Source organism: Geotrypetes seraphini, chromosome 1, assembly GCF_902459505.1.
Source record: "Geotrypetes seraphini chromosome 1, aGeoSer1.1, whole genome shotgun sequence".
Classification (NCBI taxonomy): Eukaryota; Metazoa; Chordata; class Amphibia; order Gymnophiona; family Dermophiidae; genus Geotrypetes; species Geotrypetes seraphini.
Window position 1 is genome coordinate 304,573,212 of NC_047084.1, and position 23,381 is coordinate 304,596,592.

The 23,381-nt window shown below is 43.8% G+C and overlaps 2 protein-coding genes across 6 annotated transcripts in view; one reads left to right on the plus strand and one right to left on the minus strand.

Moving 5' to 3' along the window:
• The window catches only part of LOC117365135, a 405,951-nt gene extending 402,662 nt beyond the window's left edge, over nt 1-3,289 (minus strand). For 3 of the 5 annotated variants that reach the window (XR_004540364.1, XM_033955140.1, XM_033955156.1), the window contains exon 1: nt 2,875-3,285. The gene's annotated coding sequence lies outside the window, so the exon portion shown is untranslated. Of the gene's footprint in view, nt 1-2,874 lie in introns of all 5 variants that reach the window. The other 2 variants (XM_033955132.1, XM_033955148.1) reach the window with 2 other exon arrangements.
• The window catches only part of LOC117365127 (dedicator of cytokinesis protein 2-like), a 1,549,644-nt gene that overhangs the window by 975,959 nt on the left and 550,304 nt on the right, over nt 1-23,381 (plus strand). The gene's annotated exons all lie outside the window — the stretch shown is intronic.

The following is a 23,381-nucleotide window of genomic DNA, read 5'->3' on the forward strand; positions in this document are numbered from 1 at the left end:
GGCGTGCTGAATTAGGTTTGTCACTACCAGTTATGAATGAGGTACAATGGCAAACCCTAACCTTTCATTGTCCCGGGTAGAAAAACTTAGATTGTGAGCTCACTAGAGATAAAGAAAGTATCAGTGCGCAATATGTAAACTGCTTTGGTTATACTACAGAAAGGCAGTCTATCAAATGCATGGCCCGTTAACCATTTACAACGAGAAGGGGGTACTGCAAATCAGGTCTGAGGTTCCCAAGAAGTTCTCCATGTGGCCTCATATACCAGTAAAAAAGATGAAATTGGTACAAGTCAGGGCTGAGAGACACTGGCAGATCTAGGTAACAGTGCACCTGCCTTTGCTCATTGCATTGGATCCAGGCATGACTCAGCAGCCTTATATCTTCCAAAAGAAGAAAATTAACTCTTTCCCCCATCGTAGTGCTTATCTTGAACACAAACATAAAAGATGTGTGCAGAAAAACAGAAGTCTTAGGATTTTGCTAATTGTCCCACTCCTGGTCTCAGCGTGGCACGGTGGATCGCGATATGGTACAACCCACGATCGATACATACCCGTCAACAGACAGCCCAATCCTTAAGGCTCAGTCAAATGAGGCAGATTTCTCTCCTGCAGCTAGGAAGCCAGTTTAAAAAATCATCCAAGGGCATTCCATTAACAAAGAAGAGCAGAATTAGTATTCCTATGGCACCTCTCATCTGATCCAAACAGAATCCCAACACACTTTACAATCATTGCGCTTGAGAAACATGCACGCAGTAACCTCTCGGATGAACGTGCCTCGCACACTGCGTGACACTCCAATGGGAAGAGTTATGCTACTGTTCCAACCAAATGACAGCTGTGAAACTGAAGCATGGCGAGATAAAAGGATGCACCTAAGGTCTCGTCGCCCATTAACATCGCAGCGTGAATTTGAACTCACGTTCTAGGAGTTCTCTTGGCATGGTGTAACTAAACTCTAACCACGCAATCACTCTCCAGTCCCAGTGGAGCTGTTTGTTATTCATGAAGAGATCAGGTCGAAAAGACCAGTCAAATCACCATTTCATTGCTGGAGAATACTTAAAAGAATATACCGGTATATATAGTTAATTCTTTTCAACAACCTATGTATACTTTTCTTCTAAACATTTTGCACCTTGTAATTCACTGACCGCTCAATGCTCTCTTATCTATTTATACTATGTAATTCGCTGATTGTCCAGCTTTTCTTCATTGTGAACCGCCTAGAAGTCACAAGATTATGGCGGTATAGAAAAATAAAGTTATTATATATATATATATATATTATCATTTGTTGCTGACCAGAGAATGAAGTTATAGAAGGGTATTCAGCAGGAGTCTAGGGCAGTGGTTCTCAACCCTGTCCTGGAGGACCCCCCGGGCCAGTCGGGTTTTCAGGATAGCCCTAATGAATATGCATGAGAGAGATCTGCATATAATAGAGGTGCCAGGCATGCAAACCTGCTCCATGCATATTCATTAGGGTTATCCTGAAAACCCGACTGGCCTGGGGGGGGGGGGGTCCTCCAGGACGGGGTTGAGAACCACTGGTCTAGGGTAAGGAATTTCCCATGCTTACAATGGGGTTTAAATTAAAGGGTCACAGTGCCCTATACTACAGACAAACTCCAGGTTACTCAAGGAGAGTTTGTGTGCAGCGTACATTAGGAGCACCTATTCCCTGCGTTGTCAGTGAAATCTCACAGATGCCACAGCAGCCCATGGAAACATTATTAGCAACGCTTTGCCTTGCAGCTCTGCGATCAATTACACAGATTCCTCCTGTATTTGATATACTGTGATATATTTACCTATGGGATATATATTCGTATGTCCTACCTAAATGTTAAGTTCATACTGTACTTGAGGCAGTATGACAGACACCTGTACACCATCCAAATCCCCCCCCCCCCTACCAGAGGCAGCCAGCCATGGAGTAAAAGGGAAACTGAGTTGACAGAAAGTCTGCATGTAACCTGCATGTAGCTGACAAACTAGCCTGGAATGGAAGTTACCCAAGCAAAACAAAACTTATGTCCTCTTTAGCAGCCCAAAGCTCTGTGTGAGTGTGTGTCTGTCCTTTAGTTAGAAGAAATATAAAAACGTTTCTACTACCCGAGGTATGCAACCTGCAGTCCTCACTGCCTCATCCTTTCCCCCTCTACATTCAATTCTTGCTCAGTTCTGCCTTCACTTATGCATTTTGTGTCCGCTTTATTTTATTTTGGTTGGTGATATTTATTTGGACTTGCATGGAGGTGTCAAAAATTAATACAGTGAGATTTTGATCCCGAAAGGAAAACACAAAAGGTGCTACGCACACACATTCCTAAAAGAATAGACTTCCAACTCTAATGAGCATTCCTGCCTGAGAGGGCATCAGCACCACTGGGCATTTTCATCCCCTCCCCTCCCCTCCATGGAGAACCACGCTTTCTTTCCTCTCTGACAATTTTTGGGACAATAATTAATAGCCACTTTGCATTCAGGGTAAGCGATTCTTCGAGTCAAGAGATAGGGGTGGGGGATGGACTGTTAGGCAAGAAACAGGAAGTGTATGGGAATGAATTGAAGGGTGGGCTGAGAGGGCAGGGATCCAAACCCAAGCCACCTGAACTGGACTCGGCACTAGTTTGTACAAACTCCCTGTCTAAGAAATGCTCTCACGCCACCCCCCCCCCCCCCCCCTGCACCTTTAATCCACCACTGCAGCCCGGTTTGACTCTGAGCTTCAACAGAGGCTGTCATTCTCCTTTAAAATCAACCTAAAACCTCCTGTCACTTCCCTCCCCCTCCCGCCCTTCGCGCCTTTTCATCCCACTTATCATAGTTCTGGTAAGTTGGCATAAACACAGCGTGACTCACCTGCTCCTTCGGCCCGTCCTCCCCGCGCGCAAGTCCACCCTAACTAGCAAAAGTAAAGTTGCGTCCCTGCGTCCGGCGCTTTCAGGGGCTGAGGGAAGGCGCAAGCGTAGTCGCGATTCAGTCGGCGCTCGGGCTCTCCGCGTCCGTGTCGTGGGCTCCTCACGCGGCGACCATCCGGCTGCCTAGCTCTTTCCATGTGCGCCGGATCCTTCCGAGCCTCCACATGTTAATTGAGAAGAGCCGGGCTGCCTCTGGAGCCGCCCCCCCCCCCCCTCCCCTCTCCTCTCCTCTCCTCTCCGAAGGGACGCAGCGAGCACAGGGCGGCCGAAAAGCAGTCCGAGCTCGGGGGAGAGGCAGAGACCGTGCGCAGCGTCCGCGCGAGTCGGGGAGCAGCTCTTTGAAGCCGCCTAACGCGCTCCGGCCCCAGCGTTCATTAAAGCCAAGCAGTGCGGCTCGCTGGGTCTGGGGAGAGAGGGATGGATGGGAAGGGGGAGGAGGAAAGGCGAAGGAAGGCTTTTACAGGCAGCAGAGTGCCGACTAATGTGTCATCAGGAAAGGAGAGGAAAAAAAAAAAAAAAAAAAAAGGAAAGGCAAAAGAGAAACACACACGAAAGGATGTGGAGATAAAAGGGTCCTGGGTACACCTCAGCAGGAGCCCCTCAAGGTTAACCATTCCGTGTCTCACAGCGAAAGAAAGGAAGAGGCGAAGGGGCAGGGATAAAGGGAAGGAAAAACAGAAGATAGTGAAGAAGAAGAAGAAGAAGAAGCGGACATGGATAGAGAAAAGGCAGAAGTGAAAAGTATGAAAGCACTAGAAGAGGGAGGGAAAAAAGGTAATAATAAAAAAAAAAAACCCCAAGGAGGAATAGAAAAAAATTGGAGAAAGAAAGACAAAGGATGAAGAAAGGAATGGAAAGAAAGAAAGAACTAGTAATGTGAAACCATTTATTGCTTATGTAACAGACATATACTTTCCATCCCTTGTTATAGGCAGTTAAGAAATACCATAAGAACATAAGAATTTGCCTCCGCTGGGTCAGACCAGAGGTCCATCGCGCCTAGCAGTCCGCACCCGCGGTGGCCCATCAGGTCCATGACCTGTCATGTTATCTTGATTTAGCCCTATAGCCCCCTTGTTTTTATCTATACTCTTTCCATAAAACCACCATAGAATAGCATTTAACAACAAAAATAAATCAAATGCAAAATAATCTAAATGAATGTAAAAAATAAAAAAGGTCCTCTTTTAATACACCACGGTAGAGGTTTCTACCGCGGCCTGGGGCATTAAATGCCCTGATACTACTCTGACACACATAGGAATTCTATGGGCGTTGGAGTATTTAGTGCTCCGGGCCATGGTAGAAACCTCTACTGCCGCTTAGTAACAAAAAAAGGGGGAGTGATTTATTTATTTTTTTTTTTTGTAAATTTTTTATTATTTTCCAACATGAACAGTGCAATACAAATGTATACATTTGAAAGATATCAACCATAAAAACACATCTTTGAACAACAAATTTTAAAAGATCATCATTATCCCCCCAACCCTTTACAAACCCGAAATATAGACATATTCCAATACATTGCTATGAAATATCCCCCTCCCTCCCCTGATATGTATGGAATCAAACCTAACTTAACTTGAAAAGAGATATACAGTGGTACCTCGGTTTACGAGTGCACCGGTTTGCGAGTGTTTTGCAAGACGAGCAAAACATTTGCAAACTTGGTGCCTCGTAAACCGAGCTTGCCTTGCTATACAAGCGCCCCCCTCCCCCCGCGATCCGGCATCCCCCCGCTCGCATCTGCCCCCCCCCAATCCTACATCCCCCCCGAGCACGGCAATGACATCCCTTACCCCGACTGGGCACCAGTACCATTGCCCGAAGATCCTCCCTCTTCTGGCGCGGCCTGGGCCTGGGCTGGTCGGTGCGTCGGAGATCCTCCCTCTTCTGGGCTGGGCCGGGCTGGACTGGCTTTGAGCATTTGCGCATGCTCAAAGCCTTCTGGTCTCGCTCTCTCTGAGATTCTGAATCTGAGAATCTCGGAGAGAGCGAGACCAGAAGGCTTTGAGCATGCGCAAATTCTCAAAGCCAGTCCAGCTCGGCCCAGCCCAGAAGAGGGAGGATCTCTGACGCACCACCCAGCCCAGGCTGTGCCAGAAGAGGGAGGATCTTCAGGCACCGGCACTGGTGCCCAGTCGGGGTAAGGGATGTCATTGCTGTGCTCGGGGGGGGGGGATGTAGGATCGTGGTGGGGGGGGCAATGCGAGGGGGGGGGGAGGATGCCGGTTTGCAGGGAGGGATGCCAGATCGCGGGGAGGGGTATGGAGCAGCGTCGGTGGCCTCAAGGGGGGGAATGGAGCAGCGCCGGTAGCCTCGGGGGGGGGGGGGGGAAGGAGGTGGAACCAATCAAAGCGAGTTTCCCTTACTTCCTATGGGGAAACTTGCTTTGCTGTACGAGCAATTTGGTTTACGAGCATGCTTCTGGAACGAATTATGCTCGTAAACCAAGGTTCCACTGTAACTTAAATAGATGGAACAAAAGCTGGTAACAGGCCCCACACTAATTTAAATTCTTTATTCTTCCCTAATAAGTCTGCATTCATCTTTCCACATTTATACATAGAGCATAAACTTGTCCACCAGAAAGGGAAGTTGAGAATGTCAGAACTCTTCCAATTTCTCGTTATCATTTGGATGACTGTCCCTGTCATTATCAATAAAAGCCGGCATTTATAACAATCTAATGGGGGCTTAACATGCAATAATGTACCGCATATGATCATTTCATTTGTCAGCGGAAATGTTGAATCAAGAATTTCATTGATCTGTCCCCATATCGATTTCCAGAATCTGAGTATCAGAGGAGGGGGGGGGGGGTATGGAGCAGCATCGGTGGCCTCGAGGGGGGTGGGGGTGGGACGAGGTGGAACGGATCAAAGCGAGTTTCCCTTACTTCCTATGGGGAAACTCGCTTTGATATACGAGCAATTTGGTTTACGTGCATACTTCTGGAACGAATTATGCTCGTAAACCAAGGTTCCACTGTATATATATATATATATATATATACACACACACATACACACATTGAATAAAAAAAACGAATACGAGTCTAAAGGAAATTTGGAGCATTGAGATTAAACAGCATATTCCTGTAGCTCAATGGCCACGAATTTGGACTTGGAGGATATAATGTACAATATCTGCATCTATGAGACAAACTTGTTTTTTTCTGTTACATAGAAGTTTTTGGACCCTTGTGCGTTTACAAAAAATAGATAGTTCTAGTTCTAATAGATGCTGGCATTGTCATACAGACATTGGATCATCTGCTGTTTTTTTGTCCTCTGATACTCGGGGGGGGGGGGGGAGGTGATTAATAATTTACATTGTAACTGAATAAAATTCAAGGAACATTAAAATAAGTTCATAAACACAATCAAAAACTTCATCCCATAAAAATTTGAAATCATTACTTAAAAACAACAAATCAGAGGCTATTTTCTAAATAGCAAGAAGTCAGGCTCCAAACTTATGCTGGGTTTTACTAAACCGTGGAAGAGCTTCTTACCGCAGGCTGGTGAGGTAAAAGCTCCGACGCTCAAAGGAATGAGCGCAGAGAATTTACCTCACTGGACCACAGTTAAGAAGCTCCTCTGTGGTCTAGTTAAAGGAACCCTTAATTCTACAGGAAATGCATTGCAAGCATGTTCTGAATTTTTTCCAAAAGAATTGCATTCCAGGCTTCCAGTTCAGATTTGAGGGTAGAATTCCTCAAAAGCCTAACGAATTCTCTATTGGAAAAATGAGGACATTATTATCATGCTGATTCTTGTGAACACGGGGGCAATTCTATAAAAAGCATTAATGCCTTGATTCTATAAAAGATGCCTAGTTAGGTGCCTTGATCGGCCTGCTTAGCCAATCTAGGTTCCTAGCTTAATTTTGTTAATTGGCTTAATTGCGCTGTTAATACAAAGCACCATTTAAAAAAGAACAATTTAAAAAATTAATTTGCTGGTACGCGCCCAACATGGTTTTGTGCCTACCACCTTGCAGTAGGAGTCTACACTGAGGCATCTACCAGCATCTACATGGCAAGTATGCATTGTTAGGGGTGGATTTGGTATGGAGTTTGGGTGCAGAATGACTAAGGCACACTCATTTAGGTCAAGAAAACCCTGGCCTAAATTGAAGTGCACCTAATCTAATCTAAAATTTATCCCCTCTTATACGAAACTGCGATAGTTTCTAGCGCAGGGAGCCGCGCTGAATGGCCCGCTCTGCTCCCGATGCTCGTAGAAACTCGATGAGCGTCGGGAGCAGCGCGGGCCATTCAGCGCAGCTCCCCGCGCTAGAAACTGCTATCACAGTTTCATAAAAGGAGGCCTTAGTTTTATAGACTGGGTCATCGACCAAATGGAGCTCAACTCGATTAACAGCAAGAAAAACAGGAAAAAAAAGGAACTCTAAATTAAAATGGTTAGTTTCCAAAATGCTTAGCAAACAAAAATGTCTTCAGAGCTTTCCGGAACAAAACGAAGGGCTAGTCTCAGTTAGGGCACAGTTAGGTGTATCAAAGTCCCTCCTCGAAGGCCGCAATTCTGTCGGGTTTTCAGGATTTCCCCAATGAATATGCATGAGATCTATTAGCATACAATGAAAGCAGTACATGCAAATAGATCTCATGCATATTCATTGGGGAAATCCAGAAAACTTGACTGGATTGCAGCCCTCGAGCAGGGACTTTGACACCCCTGACCTAGGGGCCGCCACGTGAGCGGACTGCTTGGCACGAAGGGCCGCTGGTCTGACCCAGCAGCGGCAATTCTTATGTCCTAAACTCCTTAATGCAAGCGGTAAATTATTCCAGAGCGCTGTCAGTTTGAAAGCGAAAGAGTGGCCGAGTCTCCTGATAAATCTATTTTTACCCCCTAAGGGAAGGAAATGTAAGTTTTAATTTTTGAGAACTTCTGGCGAGATGGGATCTATGCACTTTCCAGTCTAAAGGAATGCTTAGCTGCCTCTAGATGCGATTCTATAAACGGAACCTAGCGGTTGATTGACAGCTGTGCTATAAAGCGCTTAGGAGTTGGACGCCGTTTATAGAATCAGGGCTTAAATGTTAGGCACCAAGCTAGTATTCTATAATGGCAAATTTGTGTACCTAATCCATTATAATTTATGTATGTTTATTTTTATGGAAACTGCTTTGTTTATAGGTGGTACATATTTTTTAAAATAAATAAACTATAGAACACTAATGTATGCCACATATAGGTGTCTAAATTTAAGAACACTTGCTCTATGGCAGGTATAAAAGCAGCTTTTAGACACATAACTGACAATATCGAATAAAATGTGGATTTAACTAGTCAGAATGCCCATGTCCCTTCCATATGTATGTCCCTTTTGCAGTTATACCTGGAACATACATTTTATATAATGTGAACTGCTCTGTTATTTTTTTTTTTTTTTTAAGGATGAGTGGTATTTCAAGCAAAATAAATCATAAGCCTATAGGTGTCAAGTATAGGCACTGTTTCACCCCGGTTTTGGCATTCACTTCTGTTTGAATTCCAAATATTAGGCACCAAAGTGGCACCAATTTGCAGCACCCCTAAAATCAGAGCCTCCTCCCATCCTAAGTTATTCTTTCACCTTAATAGGAGCCCGTCTACCCTCATCTGCCAAAATTCTACCTTTAATTGTTACCAGTTTTCCCACTGGTGCCCGTCCTTCGTTAATGTACCAAGATAACAAATTATTTCTCATCAACATCCTATGTTATCTTTTTCATCTATTCAGTCTTGCACCTTGTAACTCATTGACCGCGCAATCTTCTTTCTCTTTTCCTACTTATGCTCTGAATTCCGCCGATTGTATAATGTTACTTATTGTGAAACCTTCTAATTCACTGACCCTGTAACTCTCCTTGTACTATCACTGGATGTTCAATGCTATACTCTGTAATTCGCTGTCTGTACAGCTTTTCTTCATTGTGAACCGCCTAGAAGTCGCAAGATTGTGGCGGTATATAAGAATAAAGTTATTATTATTAAAATTAGGGGGCATGAATACACCCTAGGAGAAGAGCATGGCATAGTGGTTAGAGCTACAGCCTCAGCACCCTGAGGTTGTGGGTTCAAACCCTGCACTGTTCCCTGTGACCTTGGGCAAATTCTATAAGAAGCGCCCAAACGGTAGGTGCCAATATAGGCACTGTTCAGCGCTATTCAAGTAAAATTGGGTGCTGTTTAGCGAATCATGCTGAGCAGCACCTATTTTGGAGGAGCCCATTAAATAGGCCAGCTCTAGGCACAGCTAAAAGTTAGGCGCCCATTCGAGCACTCAAGCACACTTAAGAGCAGTGATTCTGTAAGAAGGCGCCTAACACGTAGCCATGCCCACGCCTAACATGCATAGCGCCAATTTTTTTGAAGGCCGCCTAAATTTTTAGAGGCGCCTTGTTACAGAATCGCGCTTTCTTGATAGGCGCCTAAGTTTCAATTATTACTGATTAAAAAGCTTAATTGAGCTTGTTATTCAATTTAGATAGGCGCCTGTCTAGTTGGGTGTCTCCGAAATAGGTGCCTAACTTTAGGCACTGGTTACAGAATTTGGGCCTTAATCCTCCACTGTCCCAGGTGCATTAGATAGATTGTGAGTCCGCCGTGACAGATACTCAAGCATCTAATTGTAAACCGCTTAATACACCTTGACCAAGCAGTATATCAAATCCTATTCCCCTTTCCCTATCCTAAAACAAACTCCATTCCTGTGGTCACATCCACTTTTCTCTCATCCCACAATTACATATTTTATTGAATTTCTTAAATATTGCCTACAAACCTAAACTATCAAAGTGGTATGCACTCAGATATTTTTTCACCCCTGGAGGGCTCACAGTCGTGGCATGCATGCCGCGCTGGCAGAGATCACTTTTGAGCTGTGTTCCCTAGGTATATGGCCCTGCTCAGGAGAATTTCTTGCTTCCGATACAAAAAAATTTATGATTTTTTGAACACAATGTTGTTTTCCACATTCACTCTCTACATGTGATACATTGGACATCCCGGACCCCTGAGGAAGGAGTGTTTCTCCGAAACCCGGACCATGTTAGGTCCGTATTCCATGTATATGAGAGCCATTTTTTAAAGATTACAATTGTGTATGCTTTTTGAATAAAGATTCTTGCACCTTTCTGCAGGGTTGTTTTTTTCTTGTTTTTGGTGTTCACCTTTTACTGCAGATTCGTTGGATTCTTTTGTTTTTGGTTTTTCCTGAAGAAGTGGGGATAATAACACGAAAGGAACGTAGGGGCCTTGTCACATTAGCCCTTGACTTTTTTTCAGCTAAAGTAGAGCGTTATCCCCTGCGCTATTGGAGACCCGAAAGTTTTTTTTTGCCAATGATGTACTTTGAGTAGAGACGGATTTCAGTAGGCTCACTGTAACTCAGGCTTTGTCTCCAGCGTTTCAGTGATTGTATTTTTTTGTACGGTGGAGAGTTTTGAAGGAGTTAAAGGAGTTTTGAAGGAGTTTTTTTCCCCCCTCCACTCCTCCTTTACTTTGTTTATACATGGTTATACGCACAAGTGTACAAGGCATGCACAAGTTTGTGGAAGACAGAATGTTTCCTCTTCGCTTCAGTGTCCCAACTCCATCTGGGGCTCAGTGGATGCTGAGCACAGTAACATTGCAGGGGCACACTAAGGAATACGTTGCTTTAATATAATAATATAATATGTAGGTCTTATTATCATAGGTGTTGATATTATTTTGAAGATGATTTGTATTGTTTTTTGTTTGTGCTTTATGTATGTTTATTTGGAAACCGCTGTGACTCCAGGCGGTATACACGTGTTTAAATAAATAAATAAATAAATAAATCTGTGGAGTTAGAAAAATTAGAACAAAAACATTTTTGTGTCACATCATCTCGTTTCCCTGGTTCTATTGTAGCTTGTCTCTCCTCTGTCAATAGCATTGCAGGGGCACACCAAGGAACAAGTTGCTATAATATGAATAAAGGTGTGGAGTTTGAAAAAATTAGAACAAAAAACATTTTTATTTCACCTCATAGTAACATAGGGCTCCTTTTACTAAGCTGTGCTAGCGTTTTTAGTGTGCGCTGTCCCTCGCACTATAAGGAAAAACTAATGCCAGCTCAATGGAGGCAATAGCGTCTAGCGAGCGCGCTAAAACCACTAGCGCATCTTAGTAAAAAGAGCCCAAAGTAAATAACGGCAAATAAAAACCTGAATGGTCCATTCAGTCTGCCCATAAGTTATACCCATTAAAAAATACACAATTAGATTAACTTGTCTCTTCTTTGATCTTTCTGGGCCCCTGATTCGATTGAAGCTTGTCTCTCCTCTGTCACTCTCTTATTCTGCCCCTACTTTAGCAGCTATATTAAATTCTTCAAATGCTAAATTATTTCATATATAAGTTTCCCTGTTCTCTGGATTCATTGCTATCTCCTGTGACCTTTTTCCTAAGTCTCTATTCTTATTTGTTCAAATATGGATTTTCAACTTTGTTGAAAGCTTTCTGAAAATCTAGATACCCAAATCAACTGGCTACAACTTATATATATATATATATATATATATATATATATATATATAAGTTGTAGCCAGTTGATTTGGGTATCTAGATTTTCAGAAAGCTTTCAACAAAGTTCCTCATGAAAATCTCCTGAGAAAATTAAAGACTCATGGGAAATGAGGCAATGTTTTATTGTGGATTAGAATTGGTTATTGGACTGGAAACAGAAGGTAGGGTTAAATGGCCATTTTTCTCAGTGGAGGAGGGTGAATAGTGCTAAAGGGATCTGTAACTGGGACCGGTGCTATTTAATATATTTATAAATGATCTGGACATTGGAACACGTGAGACGATTAACCCCCTCTTTTAAAAAAGCCCAATAGTGCGGGTCACTGCAGTAACTGCCCCTAGGGATTTAAAGGGCTTTGGGGGTTTTGCCACATGGCAGCCGCTAGCATGGCTTTGTAAAAGTGGGGGGAGGGGTAAATTTGCAAATGACACTAAACTGTTCAAAGTTGTTAAAACACATGCATACTGTGAAAAACTGCAGGCAGATCTTGGGAAATTAGAAGACCGAGTGTCCAAATGCCAGATGAAATGTAATATGGTCAAATGCAAAGTGATGCACCTAGGGAAGAATAACCCAAATCATAGTTACCAGAAGCTAGTGGTCAGCGCCCAAGAAAAAGATCTAGGTGTTATCATCGACAATATACTGAAACCTTCCACCTAATGTGCAGGCCAAAACTACAAATAAGATGCTAGGAATTATTAGAAAAGGGATGGTAAGACTAAGGATATTATAATGCCTTTGTATCGCTCCTTGGTGTGACCTCACCTTTAAGTATTGTATTCAATTGTAGTCACCATATCTGAAAAAAAGTTATAACATAATTATAATAACATATAACAGACATAAAATTGGGTCTGTACTATCGCCCACCTGGACAATCGGAAGAAATCGACCAGGACCTGGAGGCCGAACTAAGGCAGTTATGCAAAAGCGGAAGCGTGGTGGTGATGGGGGACTTCAACTACCCGGTAATAGACTGGAGCATCAGGCACTCAAGCTGTACGAGGGAGACCAAATTCATGGAAGTCACGAGGGACTGTTTCATGGAACAGCTGGTCACGGAACCAACACGTGGAGATGCCACTCTTGACCTAATCTTCAACGGACTAGGGGGACCCGCTAAGGAGGTGGCGGTACTAGCCCCACTAGGAAACAGTGATCACAACACGATCCAGTACAGGCTAGAAATTGGACCATCAAAGGTGAAAAGAACCACAACGACAGCACTCAACTTCAAAAAAGGGAATTATGATGCCATGAGGAAAATGGTGGGAAAGAAACTCATCGATACCACAAGGAAGATAGAGTCCGTAGAAAAGGCCTGGACCCTACTCAGGGGCACCGTGCACGAAGCACAGAACCTGTGTGTCCCCAAGTTCAGGAAAGGGTGCAAGAAAAATAGAACAAAAAACCCAGTGTGGATAACAAATGCAGTGAAAAAGGCAATAAGCGATAAGAAGGCATCATTTAAACAATGGAAAAAGGACCAGACAGAAGACAACCAAAAGGAGCATAAAAGACACCAAAAGGAGTGTCACCGAGTGGTTAGGAAAGCAAAAAGAGAATATGAAGAAAGACTGGCAGGGGAAGCAACAAACTTCAAATCATTCTTCAGGTATGTCAAGGGGAAGCAACCAGCTAGGGAGGAAGTAGGACCCTTGGATGATGGAGACAGAAAGGGAGTGGTAAAAGAGGAAAAGGAGATAGCGGACAGGTTAAATGAGTTCTTCACGTCAGTTTTCACAATGGAGGACACAACCAACATTCCGGAACCCGAGGAGATCGGAAAAGGAGATCAGGATGAAAATCAGGTCCAACTAGAGGTGAACAAGATGGATGTCCTCAGGCAGATAGACAGGCTAAAGTGTGACAAATCGCCAGGTCCGGACGGCATTCACCCAAGGGTATTCAAGGAACTAAGGAACAAAATAGCTGAGCCACTTCGACAAATATGCAACCTATCCCTAAAAACTGGAGAGATCCCAGAGGACTGGAAAATAGCAAATGTAACGCCCATCTTCAAGAAAGGCTCAAGGGGAGACCCAGGAAACTGCAGGCCGGTGAGCTTGACCTCGGTCCCGGGAAAGATGATGGAAGCGCTGATTAAAGACAGCATTTGGGAACACATCGAAAACAATGGGCAGCTAAAGTCGAGCCAACATGGCTTCTGCAAGGGCAGGTCATGCCTCACGAACTTATTATACTTCTTTGAGGGGGTGAACAGCCAGGTGGATAGAGGGGAATCCATAGACATCATTTACCTTGACTTCCAAAAAGCCTTCGACAAGGTACCACACGAAAGACTGCTAAGGAAGCTATGGAACCACGGGGTGCAAGGGGAGGTCCACCGATGGATCAAAAACTGGCTGGCGGACAGGAAACAGAGGGTTGGAGTAAAGGGCCATTACTCAGATTGGCAAAGGGTCACGAGCGGAGTTCCACAGGGGTCGGTGCTGGGACTGCTCCTGTTCAATATATTTATTAACGACCTGGAGGCGGGAACAAAATGTGAGGTTATTAAATTTGCGGATGACACTAAATTATACAGCAGGGTCATAACCATGGAGGACTGCGAAGACCTCCAAAAAGATCTGACAATGCTGGAAGAGTGGGCCAAAAAGTGGCAAATGAGCTTCAACATAGGGAAATGCAAGGTCATGCATATTGGGAAAAAGAAACCGATGTTCACTTACAAGATGGGGGGATCACCGCTAGGGGTGAGCAACCTTGATAGAGACCTGAGAGTGATGGTGGACACAACATTGAAGGCGTCGGCGCAGTGCGCCACAGCCTCAAAGAAAGCAAACAAAATGTTGGGTATCATTAAGAAAGGTATCACAACCAGGACGAAGGAAGTCATCCTGGCACTGTATTGTGCAATGGTGCGCCCGCACCTGGAGTACTGTGTCCAGTACTGGTCGCCGCACCTCAAGAAAGACATGGCGGTACTTGAGAGAGTCCAGAGAAGAGCAACTAAGCTAATAAAGGGTATGGGGGACCTCTCATATACTGACAGACTGAAAAAGCTGGGGCTTTTCTCCCTGGAAAAGCGACGACTCAGGGGAAACATGATAGAAACCTTCAAGATCATGAAGGGCATAGAAAAAGTGGACAGGGACAGATTTTTCAAACTAAGGGGAACTACAAGTACAAGGGGGCACTCAGAGAAATTGAAAGGGGAAAGGTTTCGAACAAACGCCAGGAAGTTATTTTTCACCCAGAGGGTAGTGGATACATGGAACGCGCTGCCGGAGGATGTAATAGGCAGAAGTACGCTACAGGGCTTCAAAGAAGGTCTGTACAGGTACCTAGAGGACAAAGGGATTGAGGGGTACAGATAGGAGTAGAGGTAAGGTTATAGGGACAGGATTAGAGGTAAATTACAAAATTAGTCAGAGGCCACTATTCAGGCAGTGGGCCTGATGGGCTGCCGTGGGAGCGGACCGCTGGGCAGGATGGACCTCTGGTCTGCCCCAGCGGAGGCAACTTCTTATGTTCTTATAATTAGAAAAGGCTTAAGGAAGAGCAATTAAAATGATAAAGGGGATGGAACTCCTCTCATGAGGAAATACTAAAGAGGTTAGGACTCTTCGGTTTGGAAAAGAGATGATCAAGGGGAGATATGATTGAAGTCTACAAATCTTTGAGTGGTGTAGAACAGGTACAAGTGAATCAGTCTATTACTCCATCAAAAATTACAAATACTAGGGGACACTCGAAGTTACAGTGAGGTACTTTTTCACTCAGAGAATACTTAAGCTCTGGAACACATTGCCAGAGGATGGGGCAACAGTGGTTAACGTAGCTAGTTTAAAAAAAAGGTTTAGACAAGTTCCTGGAGAAAAAGTCCATATGCGGGGAAGCCACTGTTTTCCCTGTGATCGGTAGCATGGAATGTTGCTACTATTTGCCAGGTACTTGTGACCTGGATTGGCCAATGTGGAAACAGGATACTGGGCTAGATGGACCTTTGGTCTGACCCAGTAGAGCTATTCTTATGTTCTTACATCTTATGCACACAAGATGTTTCTTTACAAGTATCATGCCGGCTAGGGATTCTGATGACAATCGCCGCTGCAGCACTCCGATGAACTTGAAGTAGGTTGAAACCACTTTGGGGGAAGTTCTGTAACTGGGTGCCCCCTTTTAAAGATGTCCAATGATATGCAGGTAGTGCCTATTGTATAAGGGCCTCTGGGCATCCGGATTCCATTATCGAATACTAACATAAACCCGCTTTGACATGCCTAAGTGTATTTTATTTATTTAGATTTATATCCCGTCTTCCCCAAAGAGCTCATTCACAGTGTTACAATATAGGGTTTACATACAGTGTGTTGCAATATATCTTCATATAGGATTACTTACTGATACTGGTGAAGGGTTGAGGGAGTGACTAGGCAAAAATGTAGGTTTTTACAGCTTTTCTAAAGTTAAGAAGTGCTATAAGGGCTCTGATATGTAAACATGCTCATTTATATCAGGCCAATGGCAGAGGAAAATGGGTGCATTTAGGATCAGTATACAACACTGTAACTTACAGTATTCTATAAGTTGTATGTATAAGTGGCAGCCCATTTTAAGCTCTTTCTACATGTATACTCCTTTGAAATTGTACACACTATCTCCCAAATTCTAAATGTGCTGCCACGATTACATACAACAGGGGTGCCCAACACGTCGATCGCGATCGACCGGTCGATCGGGAAGGCAATGCTAGTCGATCTCATGTTGCCGTTCCAATCGGCCGGCCGATCAGCCTTCCTCTCCCCAAGGTTCCCCACCGGAATCTCCCCAAGGTTCCCCACGCACACTCATTCTTGCTGCGCCCTTCCTGCCCGACTGCCAGAACCCGTCTTCCGACTGGGGGATGAAGTCACTTCCTTCGGGAGAAGGCGGGAGGGAGGTCTAGGGAAGTCACGACCCTTGAGAGCTGAGCGCCGGCTGCCCCTGGCAGAATTGACAAGCCAGACTGGAGAAAGGCCAGAGGTGCTCTGCCCAAAAATGCCGGAGCTGCTGCTGCTGCTGCTCTGACGTCTTGAGCCTGAAAATGGGAAGTTGAGTGTCGTGCTAAAAAGAGACTGGAACGGCTCTCATGGAAGACTGGCTTTTTTTCTTTTCTTTTCCTCGGCCCTGGGGATCCAGAGATTTGGGCCTGCAGAAGCCTAACGCTGACCAGCATTCCTCTCCCCGACATCAATTCTTACATCGGAGAGGAATTTCTGGGCCAGCCAATCGCTGCCTGGCTCGCCCGGAACTTCCTCTCCGACATCAGAATTGAAGGGGAGCAGAATGCTGGTCAGTGCAAGACTTCTGCATGCAGAGCTTGGGGGCGGTGGCTTGGAGGCCTGTTCCCCGGTGGCGACGGCAAACCTAGTAGCTTGGGGGAGGGCAGGGAGAAAGAAACAAAGGGGGCAAGCAGGGAGACAGAAAGAAAGTGGGCATGGAGAGAGAGAGAGAAAGAAAGAACAGGAGGCAGGGAGAAAGAAAGAAAAAGTTGGGGGAGAGAATGAGGTATGGAAGAGAGAAAGCATATAGGAGGCTGAAAGAAGGAGTGGGCTGAAATCAGATGATGTCAGAAGAAGTGCAGCCAGAGTGAAGTGAGAAGAAGTCAGAAGAAGAAAGTGCAACCAGAGACTCATGAAATCATCAAACAAAAATAGGAAAAATGATTTTATTTTCAATTTAGTGATCAAAATGTGTCTGTTTTGAGAATTTATATCTGCTGTCTATATTTTGCACTATGGCTCCCTTTTACTAAACCACAATAGCGGTTTTTAGCGCAGGGAGCCTATGAGCGTCGAGAGCAGCGTGGGGCATTCAGCGCAACTCCCTGCGCTAAAAACTGCTATGTGGTTTAGTAAAAAGGGAGGGGCTATATTTATCTATTTTTGTATGGTTGTTATTGAGATGACATTGCATAGAGTCATCTGCCTTGACCTCTTTGAAAAAAACCCGGAATATGAATGATAATTAACATTTTCTCTGCCTTTCAGTGTGCTTTGTGGGGTTTTTAAAATTTTTTTATTGTTGGTAGATCATTTTGACTTGGTCATTTTAAAAGTAGCTCGCAAGCCCAAAAAGTGTGGGCACCCCTGACATACAACTTAAATGGTTGACGAGCTCTTAACCATCAATAACTGGGTGGCAACAGCCAAATTACTGATGCTTATTGTCATTCTCTAACATTTGCAACTGGCTGTGTGTTGTTATTCTAAAAGGAAGCATGGCCATGGGAGGGGCAGGGGCAGGCCAGGGGAGTTCCAAAAAGTTATGCATGTAATTAGGGTTACCATTTGGCTCCAGAAAAAGGACGACAGATTGAGACATTCGGGTTTTACTTCTATTACTTTCAATGGAAGTAAAACCCGGATATCTCGATCCGTCCTCTTTTCTCTGGAACCATATGGTAACCCTACATGTAATTATAGTATACAGGGTAAGCACGCCTAACTTAGGCACCAGCATTTACACCAGGCTTCAGCAGGCATAAGTCTGACACCCAAAGAGAGGTGTGGGAATTGGTGTTATGTGCTATTTTATAAAGGGGAAGGGAACTCCGGTCCTCGAGAGCCGTATTCCAGTCGGGTTTTCAGGATTTCCGCAATGAATATGCATTGAAAGCAGTGCATGCACATAGATCTCATGCATATTCATTGGGGGGAATCCTGAAAACCCGACTGGAATACAGCTCTCGAGGACCGGAGTTCCCTACCCCTGCCCTATAGTATTTACAGTATATGCAACCTTATAGAATAGCACATCATGCACTTATATACATAAGTAACACTTTTCTGTGCACTTATGCACACAAGACATGTAACTGCAAATGGTCAGTTACAGAATTGCCTTTAGGACTCAAGGCTGAAAATACAGAAGGGTATTTGAATGATCTGTTTTGTGGTAACTGGCAACTATTTTTTCTGACAACTAATTTCTGAATCTAGTCATACTTAGACATTGCTCCTTTTTCTCTGCTCCCTAAATCCTAATAAATCAAATAAATAAAGCTTAAACATCAGAGTTCCAGAGAGGCAGTCAGGAAGCCTGCCCATGACTAGAACGATTTTAGTTTGGAACACTAGAATTTGTACATCCTTTTCACTGGGAGCTCATTCAGGTGCAGTGAAGATTTCCTGGTTGGCCAAAGGCTTACAATCTAAGGGCCTTGTTTATTAAAGTAACCTCAGTTTTTGTTGATTGTCTAGGAACCTGCCTAATGTGTGCCTTGAGGGGTGGAAACCAGATACACAAACAGATTTATTGATTGTTGGGACCAGTGTCAGGACTGGAATATTCCAGGAGGCTGAATAGTTAGTTTTTTAGACTTATGTATAAATCCACTTAATATCGCGGCCAACTCCAGATATGTTGTTCTGAACCAAATGTTTACTTGATACTCTTAAAGTCATTATAAGGCACCAGTGGCAAAGGCAATAACAAAGTAACAACAAGTTTCCAACTATTTACAAAGTCTCTCAAATCCTTCTGTGCCAGAGTCCAGTCCAGGTTTCCCTGGAATCCTTGTGTACATTCATCCAAACAGCACAAATAGAAGCAGCAAAAAAGTTCTTTATTGACTCCCTGCATCCTGTTTCCTCACAGGATCAGGCATACAGGAACAGTCTATTCAAAATGTTCTGAGAGGGGCCTGTTGCTGACAGGACCCAAAACATGGACCATGGCTGGTGACTACTACCCCAAACACAGTCTTTCAATAGTCTAGTCAGGTAACAGGGTCTGGCCCTTGCCAGACCTTAGAACAAGGCTCATAGGTGATTAGCACAAGAAATTTGGCTTACCTCAGCCAAGCAGAATGCAAAGACTATGCTGGGGCTACTTCTCTGGGAAGTCTCTTTTTGTGGGACTTCTTCCCCTGGGACCTCCCTCAACTGATCTCAGGCCAAAGGTCCGCCTCTGTGACTCCACATAATTGTTCCACTTCCTTTAAGGTGCCTCAGCTCTGAGCTGCTGAGCCAGTGCATCCTGCGAACTGTACAGTAGTTCATCCCCTCTTGGGCTAGCGCCCCCTGCTGCCCAATGGTATAACTGTCACATTGATGAGGGAAAATCTCTGAATCTCTCACACCTTCACTTCTGAATCTGATTATTGATAGTGCTGTATTCTCCTTATCTCCTGGGTCCCACCACAGAGAGTGCCTGGGACTATACACAGCTCTCATTATCCTCCCTCCTACTGCAGAATGCAGATAGCATTTATAAATTCATTTTGACCAGATTGACAGTTCATTTAACAGTTGACTGACAACTAGAAACTGTGTTTTAGGTTTCAGATCATTCCAGGCCTCTGTCCTTTCTATTAGGGCAGGGGTGGCTAAAGTTTTGGGGCTTGCGAGCTACTTTTTAAAATGACCAAGTCAAAATGATCTACCAACAATAAATATATATTTTTTTTTTAATAAAATCTTTATTCATTTCAAATCTTAAAACAAGTACAATAAATGCATTTATCAATTTAACTTTCAAATACACTTGAAGTTTTACAATTGGTCCTCCTAATATAGAACAATATCCCCTCCCTTATTCAATTATGAAAATATATAGTTGTTCCTGAGGTGACATTGCATAAAGTCATCTGCCTTGACCTCTTTGAAAACCCGCGGAATATAAATGATAATTAACATTTTCTCTGCGTACAATGTGCTTTGTTTTTGTTTTTTAAATTTTAAATATTTTTTTTAAAAAAAAAACAAAGCACACTGTACGCAGAGAAAATGTTAATTATCATTTATATTCCGCAGGTTTTAAAAGAGGTCAAGGCAGATGACTTTATGCAATGTCACCTCAGGAACAACTATACAAAAATAGACATATATGCCCCCTCCCTTTTTACTGAACCGCGATAGCGGTTTTTAGCGCAGGGAGCTGCGCTGAATGCACTGCACTGCTCTCGATGCTCATAGGCTCCCTGCGCTAAAAACCGCTATTGCAGTTTAGTAAAAGGGTCCATAGTGCAAAAAACAGACAGCAAATATAAATTCTCAAAACGGACACATTTTGATCACTAAATTGAAAATAAAATCATTTTTCCTACCTTTGTTGTCTGGTGATTTCAAGAGTCTCTGGTTGCACTTTATTCTTCTGACTGCATCCAATATTTCTTCCCTTCTCTCAGCCTGCTGTATGCTTCCAGACCTCATTCCCTCCTCCAACATTTTCTTCCTCTCTCCCTGCCCCCTCCCCTTTCTTTCTTTCTGTCTCTTTCTCTCTCCATGCCCCCTTTCTTTCTGTCTTCCTGCCCCCCTTTCTTTCCTTCTGTCTTCCTGCCCCCCCTTTCTTTTTCCCTTCTTTCTTTCTGTCTTCCTGACCCCCTTCTTTCTGTCTCCCTGCCTGCTCCCAAGCCACTGTCACCGCCATCGGGGAACAGGCCTCCAAACCACCGCCACCCCCAAGCTCTCCCAAACTTTTCTGGGGCATTCTTCCCTTCGCCGTCTCCTACAGCGGCTGCATGCGCACCCGGATACTGAGGAGGGAGTTAAGCGTGAGTGCTGACCAGCGCTCAGGGTGGAAGGGAAGGCAAACAGTGCTGACAGATGGTGCAGTACAGAGAGGAGGGAGACTGGTCTTTTTGCCTTGCTCGCGGGGCAGGAAGGGGATGTTGTAAAGATCCCACTGGGCTGGAGCGAGAATCAGTTTGTTCCTGCCTTTCCACAAGAGGAGATCGGCTTCCTTGGTCGGTTGCTGGTCTGCGTGTGAAAGGCAGGAAGAGCAAATACACAGACTTTTTTTTTTTTTACGGCATTTTTCATCCCCTGAAGTGTCGGGCCAACCAGATTTCCACTCTCCGACGTCAATTCTGCCGTTGGAGAGGAAGTTCCGGGCCAGCCAGGTAGCGATTGGCTGGCCCGGAACTTCCTGTCCAACAGCAGAATTGATGTCGGGGAGAGGAAAGCTGATCGGCCCGGTAGATTGTGAGGGCAACGCGAGTCTATCACAGAGCACGGAATGGCCTCCGCAATCGACTCACTTTGCCTTGGTGATCGACCTATTGGGCACCCCCATATTAGGTAATATCCACCAAGTCAAGCTGGAGCAGTTAGGGCAGTTATAGAAGTTATATAGGCATGGCAATATAAAGTACAGTGCCATTGCCTGCATAGTTAACCAGGTAAGGAGCACTATTTAAGTACTTCTGGGGATTGCCCCTCACCTGGACATTTAATGCTGGTGTCTGATCATGTCCCAATATTGAATATCTGGATCTAATTTGAATGGCAGCAGTGAAAGTTTTTTAAAAAACTGTTATCCACTAGCAAGAGTTTAACTTGTGTTGATGTGCATTAACACGGCAATGTACATTATTAAATGAGGCCCTAAGTTGGTACCTAAGGCAACAGAGGGTGAAATTCATCTATTTGAACCCTAGTTACAAATGCAGTGTTGACAGTGGGTATTGACAAAATGTGCCATTTTTGTTGCCTTTGATAAACGGGCAGAATTTAAGAAGCGGACTTTGCGGTTGGTGTAAAGTTATGTAAAAGATAAATTTCCGTGACTTGCGAATCATTCCGTGCACAGATTTTGCTTATCCATAATGGTGAAACATAGAGAAATAAAGAGCCATAAAATATAAAAGCAAACGGTTAGTGGATCCAACAATAAGCAACCAAACTGCACGAAGCAAATTGAAAATGTTTTATTATATACAGTATTAAACACCACAGATAGAAACCCCATGCAGCCATGCTTTGGCATATGTCTGTATCTGGAGTATGACTAATTCTAGGAAATACAATCACATTACTCCATTGTTACTATCTGAGCACTGGCCTCCAATTATGCAAGGAATCCCATCATATTTGTCCAGTTTACTAACTTCTTTTGTCCTGCCATGCACCCTTAGATCTCTCTCAGAATCAACTTCAGGTACCATCCATTGGGAAGATTAAACTTGACACCATACGTACAAAGATTTTTACCCCCCTCTTCTACGAAACTGCGCTAGCAGTTTCTAGTGCGGGGAGCCATGCTGAATGGCTCGCGCAGCTCCTGACGCTCATAGAGTTCCTATATATTTATATAACATTCTGTTTTGAGGATTGTGTTTTTGTATGTTTCAATTAGAGACATTTTCAAAACACTAAAGAATAATTAAAAAAAAAAAAAAGCATAAATCGGCACTTGGACATTTTTCTCACCACAACATCCAAGTGCCGATTTTTTAAACTGTCTTTATGGACATCTTGTAAGGCATCTAGCCACTGTGCATCCACTACTAAAGGGTGGCATTTGGGGGGGGGGGGGTTTCTGGGCTAGTTTTGGGCGGGTTAAGACTTGGACGTCTTGTGGTAATAACTGAACCTTTCCCAAGACATCCAGGTGGAATTTAAATGTTATGTCTTAAAAGTTCTTAGTGCCAAAAGGTACCCAAACTGACCAGATGGCCTCTGGAGAGATTATGACCCCCTACACTCCACCAATGGTCACTGACCTCCTCCAACCCTCTGATCCCCCCCAATAAAATCTGATTAAAACAGTACATACCTGTCTCTAGAACAGCAGCATCTGCTATGGGAAATCCTTTTTTTTAAAAAAAAAAATTCTTTATTCATTTTTTATATCAAATACAAAGTGCAAACACATGAACAATCAAGTAATATAACATACTGCACTCTATTCCAACAAATAATATAAAACCGTTTTATCCCACCCCCAGTCCCTCCTGGATAAGTAATCAATTACATGAATCAAAGGGAAATAATAATAGTAATAATAATGATAATAGTTCATATTCATAACTTACAATATTTTGTTAACGGGCCCCAAATTTCCTTGAATTTGCTATGGTTTCCTAACTGTAAAGAATTAATGTTTTCAAACTTTTAAATCTAGCATAGGGATTCCCACCACAAA